Source organism: Chlorocebus sabaeus, chromosome 1, assembly GCF_047675955.1.
Source record: "Chlorocebus sabaeus isolate Y175 chromosome 1, mChlSab1.0.hap1, whole genome shotgun sequence".
NCBI lineage: Eukaryota > Metazoa > Chordata > Mammalia > Primates > Cercopithecidae > Chlorocebus > Chlorocebus sabaeus.
Genome location: NC_132904.1, coordinates 109,930,337 through 109,941,488, shown reverse-complemented (window position 1 = coordinate 109,941,488; position 11,152 = coordinate 109,930,337).

The window sequence follows — 11,152 nt, the reverse complement described above, 5'->3', positions numbered from 1 at the left end:
TTCCCCTATGGTGAATATTTTGGATTGTTGTCTTAGGCTGGGATCCTAGAAAAGGAATTACTAGGTCAAAGTAAATGACCTCTTCTACGGTTCATGCCATATTTGTGCCATTGCACTTGCTAAATTGTTTTCCCAAAGAATTGTAGCAATCTTCAATGCCATGTGTTTCACTATCCCTGCCAACATTAGATATTTTAAACAATTAAAATACACATTTTTCTGAACCAGCAGAAAGTGGACGCAAGGTCACCAAGGGCTAGAGAGTGGGAATGGGGGGTTGTTGTTTAATGGTAACAGAGTTTCTTTTTGAGGTGATGAAAAAGTTTTGGAAATAGTAGTGACAGTTGCACAGCATTGTGAACGTAATTAATGCCACTGAATTGTACACTTAAAATGGTGAAAGTGGCAAATTTTATGTTATTTACACACATCATTTTTATTGTAATACAATTTTTTTAATATAAAAAAGAGCACAGTCCTAAAAGATGAGAGACTTCTATTAAATTAATATTAACGCTGGGTGTGAAGGCTTACATCTGTAGCCCAGCACTTTGAGGGGCTGAGGTGGGAAGATCACTTGAGGCCAGAAGTTTGAGATTGCAGTATGCTACGACCACACTGCTGTAGTACAGCCTAGGTGACAGAGTGAAATCCAATCAATGTTGGCAGGGATAGTGAAACACATGGCATTGACGATTGGTGCAATTCTTTGGAAATGCAATTTAGCAAGTGCAATGGCACAAATATGACATGAGCCATAGAAGAGCTCATTTACTTCGCTCTAGTAATTCCTTTTGTAGGATTCCAGCCTAAGACAACAATCCAAAACATAGAAGAAACGGTATGTATATAAATGTTTACCTTAATATTACTAATAAGAGGGAAAAAACAATTTTTTCAATAACAGGTAACGTTTATTGAATGTTTCCTATTTATTAGACTCTGGGCTAAGTGCTATACATATATTAGCTCCTTTTTTCCTTACAGCAAACTTTTGAGTTAAATACTATTCCCATACCCATTTTAGAAAGTAGGAACTAATGCCTAGTGAGTTTAAGTATCTTGCACAAGGTCACGTAGCTAGTAAGTTACATAGTTGGGATCTGAATTCAGTTCTGGCTTCATGCCTGAGCTTTCAACTACTACTACTCAACTGAGAAGGCACTTGATTGAGTAAATGATGTCATCCTCTTAATGAAGCATTATGCATCGTTAAAGATGATAGATGTAAAGTTTATGAGACAGCATGAAAATATAACTCATTTATTCCATAAATATTTGTTTCTAAATACATTCATTTGCTGAATGAATAAAATGTTAAGCCAACAAAACAGGATGAAAAACGGCATGTATGTATATTTCTGTGTGTGTGTGTATAAAGTATACACACACACACAGAAATATATATTTATATGTAAAATGTATATAATTTGTAGGAATTATAATATTATATCTATAAAATATGTAGGAAAAAATACCAGAAGGAAATATGACAAATTATTAACTCTGTAACCCTGTTCTTCTTAGAATGGTGAAATTATTGATTTTTCTCTCTAATTTTCTCCTTTTAATAATGATTTCTATGACTTTTAAAATTGTTTTTACCTTTTTTTTCGTTATGAGAAAAACTTGGGACCATAACGTCCTTCCCTCAACCCCCAAACTGGGAAGGTACTGAGAGACCAAAGAATGCTTTGGACAAGGCACCAGGCAGCAGCAGGACAGCACTAGAGATCCATGTTGTCCCCGCCCCTCCTCCTGTCTCTAAACTGCTGTTAAGCTAGTTTGCGAGCTCTTTGCCTACTGTGTTTGAGTGATGGGAAATGCTTTCCTCGGAGGGTTCTCAGATACTCTCCATGATGTTTGGGTTCTCAGGGACACCTGCTCTTTGGTTGGGCACCACAACCTTGGCTCACTGCCCAGCCTTCAGGATTCAGGCAGTGGATATATACCCTTGAAGAACCCGGTGGGGGACCCATCACACTACATTTATTATAGAAAAATTTAAACATATACAAAAGTGGAGAGAATGGTATAATGAACATCACGTACTCATCATCATGTTTTACCAGTAATTGGCTTACAGCTAATCTCATTTCATAACACGGTTATCCCTCCTTATCCATGGGGGATTGGTTCTAGGACCTCCCACTGATAGCAACATTTTCGAATGCTCAATTCCTTGATACAAAGTGGCATAGTATTTATATGTAACCTATGCACATCCTCCCATATAGTTTAAATCACCTCCAGTTTACTTGTAATACCTAATACAATGTAAATGCTATGTATGTAGTTGTTATACTTCATTGCTTAGGAAATAATGACAAGAAAAACGTTTGTACGCCGGGCGCGGTGGCTCAAGCCTGTAATCCCAGCACTTTGGGAGGCTGAGACGGGCGGATCACGAGGTCAGGAGATCGAGTCCATCCTGGCTAACACGGTGAAACCCCGTCTCTACTAAAAAATACAAAAAAATAGCCGGGCGAGGAGGTGGGCGCCTGTAGTCCCAGCTACTCGGGAGGCTGAGGCAGGAGAATGGCGTGAACCTGGGAGGCGGAGCTTGCAGTGAGCTGAGATCCGGCCACTGCACTCCAGCCCCGGCGACAGAGCGAGACTCCGTCTCAAAAAAAAAAAAAAAAAAAAAAGAAAAACGTTTGTACATGTTAAGTAGAGAGGCAATTTTTCCCCCAGGTATTTTTGATTTGTAGTTGGTTGAATCCATGGATGTGAAATCCACAGACAGGAAGGGCTGACTAAATCTCTGCTTTAAAAACTTTTTTATTATTTATTTTATCTTCTATTCTCCTTTTCACAGGTGTTGATATCCCTACTCTTGTCTCTCCATCTTCTAAATTGTTTTGAAGCAAATCCCAGAAATCTTAATATTTTATTTTTAAATATTTCTATATGTATTTTTAAAGATAAGCAATTAAAAAAATAACTATAATACCACTACCTAAATTATTAGTAAATATTTTATGTAACCAGATATCCAGTTAGTGTTCAAGTTGATTTTATTGTATCCTAATTTATTTCTCTTTATAGTTTGTTTGAACCAAGATCCAAATAAGGTCCATACTTTGTAACCAGTTGCTATGTTTTAAAATCTCTTTTCATGTTCTGGTTTCCTCTTCCTCTTTTTGTTCCCTCTTTGCGACTTACCTGTTGAACAAGCAGGATCATTTGTTTGTAGACTTTCCTGTTTTCTGGATTTTGCTGGTTGTATGTCAATGGTGTCATTTACTTTGTTTCTCTGCTGTCTATATTTACTGCAATTTGGTAGCAAGACATAAAATTCTGATCAGATTCAGGGTCCATTTTTTTGGTAAGAATATTTCCGAGATGGTGTTTGTACTCCTATCAGGAGGCATACGCTATCTGGTTAGCTGTCATTTTGTATTGTTAGTAGCCATTAGTGCTTAATGCTTAGATCTGTGCTGTTCAACAAAAATATAATGCAAGCCACATATGTCATTTAAAATTTCTGGTAGCCATTACCAAAAATAAAAGCAAATCAGGTTAAAATTTTAAGAGTTTATTGTGCATCAACAACGCCCAAAAGTCTCCTAGTTTGATAAGCAGGAGAGATGATGCCAAAAGTGGTGAGCATCTGGGCTCACAGCAGTCACAGTGCAGCTTCAAAAGCCTAAATGAGAAAGTACATTGGTCTTTGTTGTGATTGGCTATTAAAACTTACATTCCTTTTAGGACAAGTAGGGCTGTATAAGCTTATTTGTCTGTAGCTGATGGGTTCAGAATTCCGAAAGAAAAAGCTAGGTTGTGTTTGTGGTTAGAGCTAATATCAGGAAAATCATGATAGCTTAAGTTTCAGTGATGTGGCTACAGGCAGTTGGCCTAGCGGTCTATCCAAACGGTGGCCTCAATTTTGAATTTTCCTTAACACCAGGTTTTTAGAAAGTTAAAAAAAAAAAAAAAAAAAAAAAAAAAAAAAAAAAAACAGAGAAAGAAAAACAGGTAAAATTAATTTTAAACATTTATGTATGTCTTTACTTAATTTTTAAACATTGACAGCATTTTATGTTTTTTAAGTGTATAACATATTTTGAAGTTTATATACCTTGTGGAGTGTTTAGCTAATTAACAAATGCATTACCCCACACAGTTACCATTTTTGTGGTGAGAACACATAACATCCATTCTCTTTACATTTTTCAAGAATACAATATATTGTCATTAATTATAGTCACCTTGCTGCATAATAGATCTCTTGAAATTTATTCTTCCTATCTACTGTAATTAAGTTTTAAAAACTAAAAAGTTGTTTTTAACCCAATGTATTTCACATACTATCATTTCAACATATAATCAATATAAACATTATTAATGAGATATTTTTCATTTTCATACATGAAGTCTTTGAAATTCAGTGTGCATTTGACACTTACAGCACATATCAACTCAATCTGCTACATCTCAAGTGCTCAGTAGTCACATGTGGCTAGGGGCTGCCATATTGAACTGTGCAGGAACTAAATCCATTCTGTCATTTGGAGGCTACAAAATACTGATATTCAAATTCTATCATTCCTTTCTCATTTATTAGCTAACACACATTTATTTCAAAAAGGTTTCTCTCATCAACTGCTTACTTTTCAAGACTGATCTTGATTCTTTTTCTTATTTGCCAATTTCCAAATAATGAACTGATTTCTCAGCATGCTCCAAAGATGACCAATGAGGTTTTTTTTTTAAATGTAATATTATGTGTTCATGATTTAAACAAACTTTTAAAATGTTTAAATCATCATGTTCTTATTAATGCTCAGATTTTCCTGTCTTTGGTCTGTAGGAATCTCTCAAGTTGGCTCTTGAGTTTTCTTGACATGACCCCAGTTATCTTTGATAGGTTTCTGGTAAGATAAAGTGTCCTAGGTATAGCTTGCAAAAGTTCTGGCCAGGAGGTAGAATCAGCCATTTTTCCTCAGAGCCCTGGTTTAGTTTGGCTTTAAAAGAAATGGCTTTAAAGACCACAATCTAGGTACTAGAAGTGCTCATTGCTACTGGCTTTTTTTAGTCATTGTTTTTAGACCTTTTTAAAGCTAGAAAATATTTTTAAAAAATATATTATTAGTTTATTCTGATACTCCCAATTCAAATTCAGGACTGTAAGGTTTTTACTTAAATGTTTTGATGTTACATTTGTATCCCCTTTCCTCCATGCAGAAAATACTGGTTCTCAATGATAGCAACAAAATTATTCATTTGCTTTATCCCACAACAGTCGACCAAATATGCTAACACTTCTACCAACACTGTGATTATTAAAAACATTTAAGCTTTTTCTACACATTGAATGCAAAGTGCATTGTGCCCCCTCCCAAATTTATATATTGAAGCCCTAATATGCAATGAGATGGTATTTGGAGATGGAGTCTAGTGTTAGATGAGGTCATGGTAGGAGTTGGCTGGGAAAGAGGTTGTGTGGGAGGTGGTCATGATGGCATTAGCTCCCTTATAAGAAGAGATACCAGACAGCTTTCTCTTTTTCCCTCTGCCATGTGAGGACACAGCAAGAAGGAGGCTATTTGCAAGCTAGAAAGAGAGCCTTGGTGGGGCACAGTGGCTTACTCCTGTAATCCCAGCACTTTGGAAGGCCCAGGTAGGTGGATCACGAGGTCACAAGACCGTGACCATCCTGACCAACATGGTGAAACCCATCTCTACTAAAAATACAAAAATTAGCCGGGCATGGTGGCACACGCCTGTAGTCCCAGCAACTTGGGAGGCTGAGGCAGGAGAATCACTTGAACCTGGGAGGTGGAGCTTGCAGTGAGCCGGGATGGCGCCATTGCACTCCAGCCAGGGCTACAGAGTGAGACTCTGTCTCAAAAAAGAAACAAACAAACAAACAAAAAGAAAAGAAAAGAAAAGAAAAGAGAGCCTTCACCAGAAAGGTAACCCTGCTGGACTTTAATCTTGGTCGAGGTGGGTGGATCACTTGAGGTCAGGAGTTCAAGACCAGCCTGGCCAACATGGTGAAACCCTGTCTCTACTAAACATACAAAAATTTAACTGACTGTGGTGGTGCGTGCCTGTAATACCAGTTGCTTGGGAGGCTGAGGCAGGAGAATTGCCTGAACCTGGGAGGTGGAGGTTGCAGTGAGCTGATATCGTACCACTGCTTCCAGCCTGGGCAACAGAGTGAGAGTCTGTTTAAAAACACAAAAAAAGCCGGGCACTGTGGCTCCCGCCTGTAATCCAGCACTTTGGGAGGCCGAGGCGGGCAGATCACAAGGTCAGGAGATCGAGACTATCCTGGCTAACACAGTGAAACCCCGTCTCTACTAAAAATACAAAAAATTAGCCGGACGTGGTGGCGGGCGCCTGTATTCCCAGGTACTCGGGAGGCTGAGGCAGGAGAATGGCGTGAACCTGGGAGGCGGAGCTTGCAGTGAGCCGAGATCTGGCCACTGCACTCCAGCCTGGGCGACAGAGCGAGACTCCGTCTCAAAAAAAAAAACAAAAAAAAAAAAAACAAAGGATGACACACACACACAAAAAACAAAAACAAGAAAAAACTGTTTTGTTATGGTAGCCCCAGCAGACTAATACAGCTGTTCTTTTTGTCCTTAGGGTATATTCTTGTCTTTGGATATAATAATAGCCTAGGGTATATTTTTAAAGTAAATTTTAAAAGGGAAAAACAAAAACTTGAGGTTTTAATGGATTTTATTTTATTTTTATACCCAGTCAAATTCAGCAGTGGTGAGGGGGTTATATACCAACTTTAATGACACTAATGTTAATAAGTAATGGATTTTAAAGGTTAAATTTTTTTCTGACTTTCAGACATTGCTTTAAAGATAAGTTCAGTTTATTGTAAGTTGAAAATTAATTTCTGTTACCTATGGGATAAAATATGAAACGTTTGAACTATAAATTTCTTGTAAGATTATAGCTTACAACATAAGTTATTGCGAATGTTCCAAAATTATTTTTGTGATTTGAGTTGGGAAATTATGAAGACAAAAAGAGTATGTAAAATTTAGAGTAATTTACTAATAGACTCTTACTTTTTCAAAGTCTCCCAGAATATTACTGTGGACATTCAGTAAGGTGATGTGTGTGTGTATTTGTGGGTAGGGAGGGTGTTCGGGGGAAGGTACATACACATGTATGTATAAGCATATACAAACACATGAACACATATATTTTATTAGCCTAGTCTTTAAGGAGTAATCATACCACTGGTGTCTATTCCTATAACTAAAGAATGAGAGTAAGTTAACTAAATAAATTTATTCATTTAACTACATAAATTTATTAATTTTCACACATCTCTTTCATTGTGAGACAGTTTCAGTGGTTGATATTTTAGTTGAAATATTTAGGTCTCTAAAAACCCCAATTAATTTTGAAATCCTAGTCTCAAGACAGACCTAAATGAAAAAAGTTTTAAAGCTAGAATTAATTTTTTGGAGATACCCAAATCATTTCAACTAATCTAAAGAATATTTCCACCAATAATTTTTGTCATTTCATTTTAATTTATTTTTGATCCATGCAATATAAATGAAGAGCTGAATTGTAGTACTGTGTTTTGCAAATAAGAATACTTCAAAATTTCCAATTTCCAATTCAACCTACATCTACTAGTTGGAAAACTAAAGTATTTTAAATTTATTCACATATTGCAATTCTAGAAAAGAGCAAATAGCCAAGATAACCAGACCATAAACTCACGTGGGCACTCTTTAGGGCACAGAACATCCTTTGGTAAATCTGGGAGGAGTATACTTATTCACAGCCCAGGGTCAGAGTTTGCACCCTCTTTATTTTCTTGCTGGACATTGTTTAAAGCCTTGACACCCAGACCCATAGGATGTTAGGCCCAAAGGGCACTTAGAGATCCAGTCCAACCCTTTTCTTGAAAGATGAAGAAACTGAGGTCTCAAAGTATGATGAAAATTTCCAGAAGTTATAAAGTTAGCTACTTTTAGAACTCAGATTTATAACATCAGTAACAAAAAGTTTATACAATTGAAAATATTAGCATTCATGTGCTCTTAGGCAGAATTAATATAAGGCTTATAGAGTTGAAACTGTGAAGCACTACAGTTGGATTTATGATTTAAAACTCATGATTTAGAAAAAAGTAAGGGACTTAGGATTTAGGAAGGAAATCTATAGAATAGTTCTCTCTTGTTTCTGAAATAGTACTTGAATTCTATTGATGAGATGAAGTGATACTGTTCTGTAACCCGAATGTAACATGGTGAAACCTATCTCTACTAAAAATACAAAAATTAGCCAGACATGGTGGTGCAGGCCTGTAGTCCCAGCAACACGGGAGGCTGAGGCAGGAGAATCACTTGAACCCGGGTGGTGGAGCTTCAGCTGCTATCAGCAAAGTCAGTTCAATTCCCCTGAGTGTACGAAAGCTGGGGCTCTCTTCTGATTGTGAGCGTGACTTCTCCCCAAAATGAATTACAAATTAAAAACATGTGGGATAACCATCATTTCTGTAAAAATCTTGTGATATATGTGGGCTGCCATTTTCCTTTTATAAAAAGGAAACCCAATACCTGAAATAGCTGATATAACTAGTTGAGTGAGGATGAAGGGGCAGGGCTGGGGGTCTGTTGGTATTATTTGCTAAGAGGTAAGTCTTTTATAGGAGAGATAACTGGGGAGAGTTGGAGGTGTGTTATATCTGAAAGTGATATGCATCTAGTTTTTTCATATCAAAAGTGATAACCCTAAATATAAAATAATAAATACTAAACTTGGAAATTGTAGTATATCCCTGACAGCAATAGTTCCACCCCTCTTGTAGCCAAGTCAGTGCCTGCTTAGCTTCAGTTTAGTTATACTATGAAACTTGGAGGTAGCCTCATAGGAAGAGGTACACAAGGGAGGTGACTCTAGTCTTATTGGTGAGATTGGGCCATGTCTAATAACAAACTCGGCTCATACAGACTCCGGGATAGGAAGAGCCTCAAATTACAAAGCCTGGGAGTGCAGTATTCAGGATGATGGAGATAAGTGGGTTAAGACTATAATCCCCAAATCAGGCAAATACAGATCAGACAAGACATTTATCTCAAATTCTTAGGGTTCTTCTTTACTGGACACATGAGACTTCCAAAAAACAGGTAGAAATGTGGGGGAAGATGCAGCTTGCTGCAGGTGCAAACACCAAGAGAAGGGAGAATTCCAAGCAGTGTTAAGTGCTTCAGGCAGGTCAAGACAGCAGAATAATTTTAAATTATTGAAAATGAAAATTATTAAAAAGCATTAAGAAGCAATTTCTGTAATGTAGTAATTCTTAAACTCTAGACTTCTAGTCCCCATCTCCAGAAATTCTGATTCTTTGATCAAATAGTGTTCAGAGATGTGCATTTTAAATACACCTCAAGTAATTCTTAGCAGATTATTAGAGAAGTTTTCCTTAACCTGACCAAAGATACTCCTAACAGATTTACAGACAGCAAACAATATACTTAATGGTGATATTGCAGAAATATTCCCATTAAAGACAGGAATAAGAAGGGCAACTACCATTGATTCCATAGCCAATGTAATAAAACAGGAAAAAGAAATAAGAAGTAAAAGATTGGAAAGAAACATATAAGCTGCTGTTATTTGTAGATGCTATGACTGTCTACACCAAAAATCCAAAAGCATCTACAAAATATGAGAACTAACAAAAGTTTTAGTATTTTGGCTGGATACCAAATCAACATACAATCGCATTCCTACACAAAACAACCAATCAGAAACATAATTAGAAAAAAAAATCTCATTCGTAGTACCAAAGAAGCAATAAGACACTTATACATAAACCTATAAAAAGACGTGCAAGTATTCTGTGAAGAAAATATTTTGAGTGAAAGGCTCCATCTCTTTCATGTTTTGTCTCCTTCTCTTTCTTGTTCCCCCTATTCCTTCTTGTCTAGTGGCTTGCATCTCCTCCCAGCTTACTTGGTCCCTCCTCCAGAACCAAGTCTTATAATAGTTACTCAGAGTTCTCCCCTGAGGGAATGGTGGGTTGTCACAGATCCCAGACCCTGGTCTGAGATCGTGTCTCTGGACTCCCACAACTGTAGGCTGAAGCTTGCAAAGACGTGTACCCTTAGACAGTAATTGTCAGTAATACTTTCTAGCTTCCTTTTACCACCTAAGAGAAGAGTAAGGTGGTAAAAACTCCTGACTCAGGTTCCTTATTTCCTGTGAAGTATTTTAAGTTCCTTTCTCCCCAGGATCTGAACTCTTAGCTACCATTCTCTCTGCCTGGGCCCAGAGCCCAGCAAGCTCACAGCTCCATTCAGGATCACTTTTTAAAATTATTTTATCTTTTCATTTTTATTGTTATACTTTAAGTTCTAGGGTACATGTGCACAACGTGCAGGTTTGTTACATAGGTATACATGTGCCATGTTGGCTTGCTGCACCTATCAACTCGTCATTTACATTAGGTATTTCTCCTACTGCTATCCCTCCTCTAACAGCCAGCCCCTGACAGGCCCCAGTGTGTGATGTTCCCCACCCTGTGTCCATGTGTTCTCATGGTTCAATCCCTACCTATGAGTGAAAACATGCGGTGTTTGGTTTTCTGTCCTTGTGATAATTTGCTGAGAATGATGGTTTCCAACTTCATCCATGTCCCTGCAAAGGACATGAACTCATTCAGGATCACTTTTTAATATTTTGTTCTGTTTCTGATCAATGCAGATGCTTATTTCATATTAGAACCTTGTTATTTTGTGATTGTGTTTTCACTTTTCATTTCATTGCTATGTTGTTTGGAGTAGCAGGAGTTATCAAGCATGAACTCACTGCCTATCTTGACCAGAGAGACTTCATTCCTTTTCTTGGAGAACAAAGGGAAGTAGAGCATGAGAAAAGACACACTGTTTATCTAAATGGTTACTGATTAATATCAATTTATGTAACACCTATTTAAACATTCCTTTGTGAAACCGGCAAGATGAAAGTGAGGGGTCAGTTGAGAAGGAATGAAGGAAGGGGAGACCTGGGAGCTTTGGAGCTGGGCAAACAGGCAGGCAATGAAGAGGAAACCCTGCCTATGAGCACCTGCTTCTCTTTGGGCATCTTGAACGTTGTCCTTTTTCTTCAGTATGGACAAGAATCCTTCTCCTATTCCTCCTGCTCTTCAGCTTCCTCA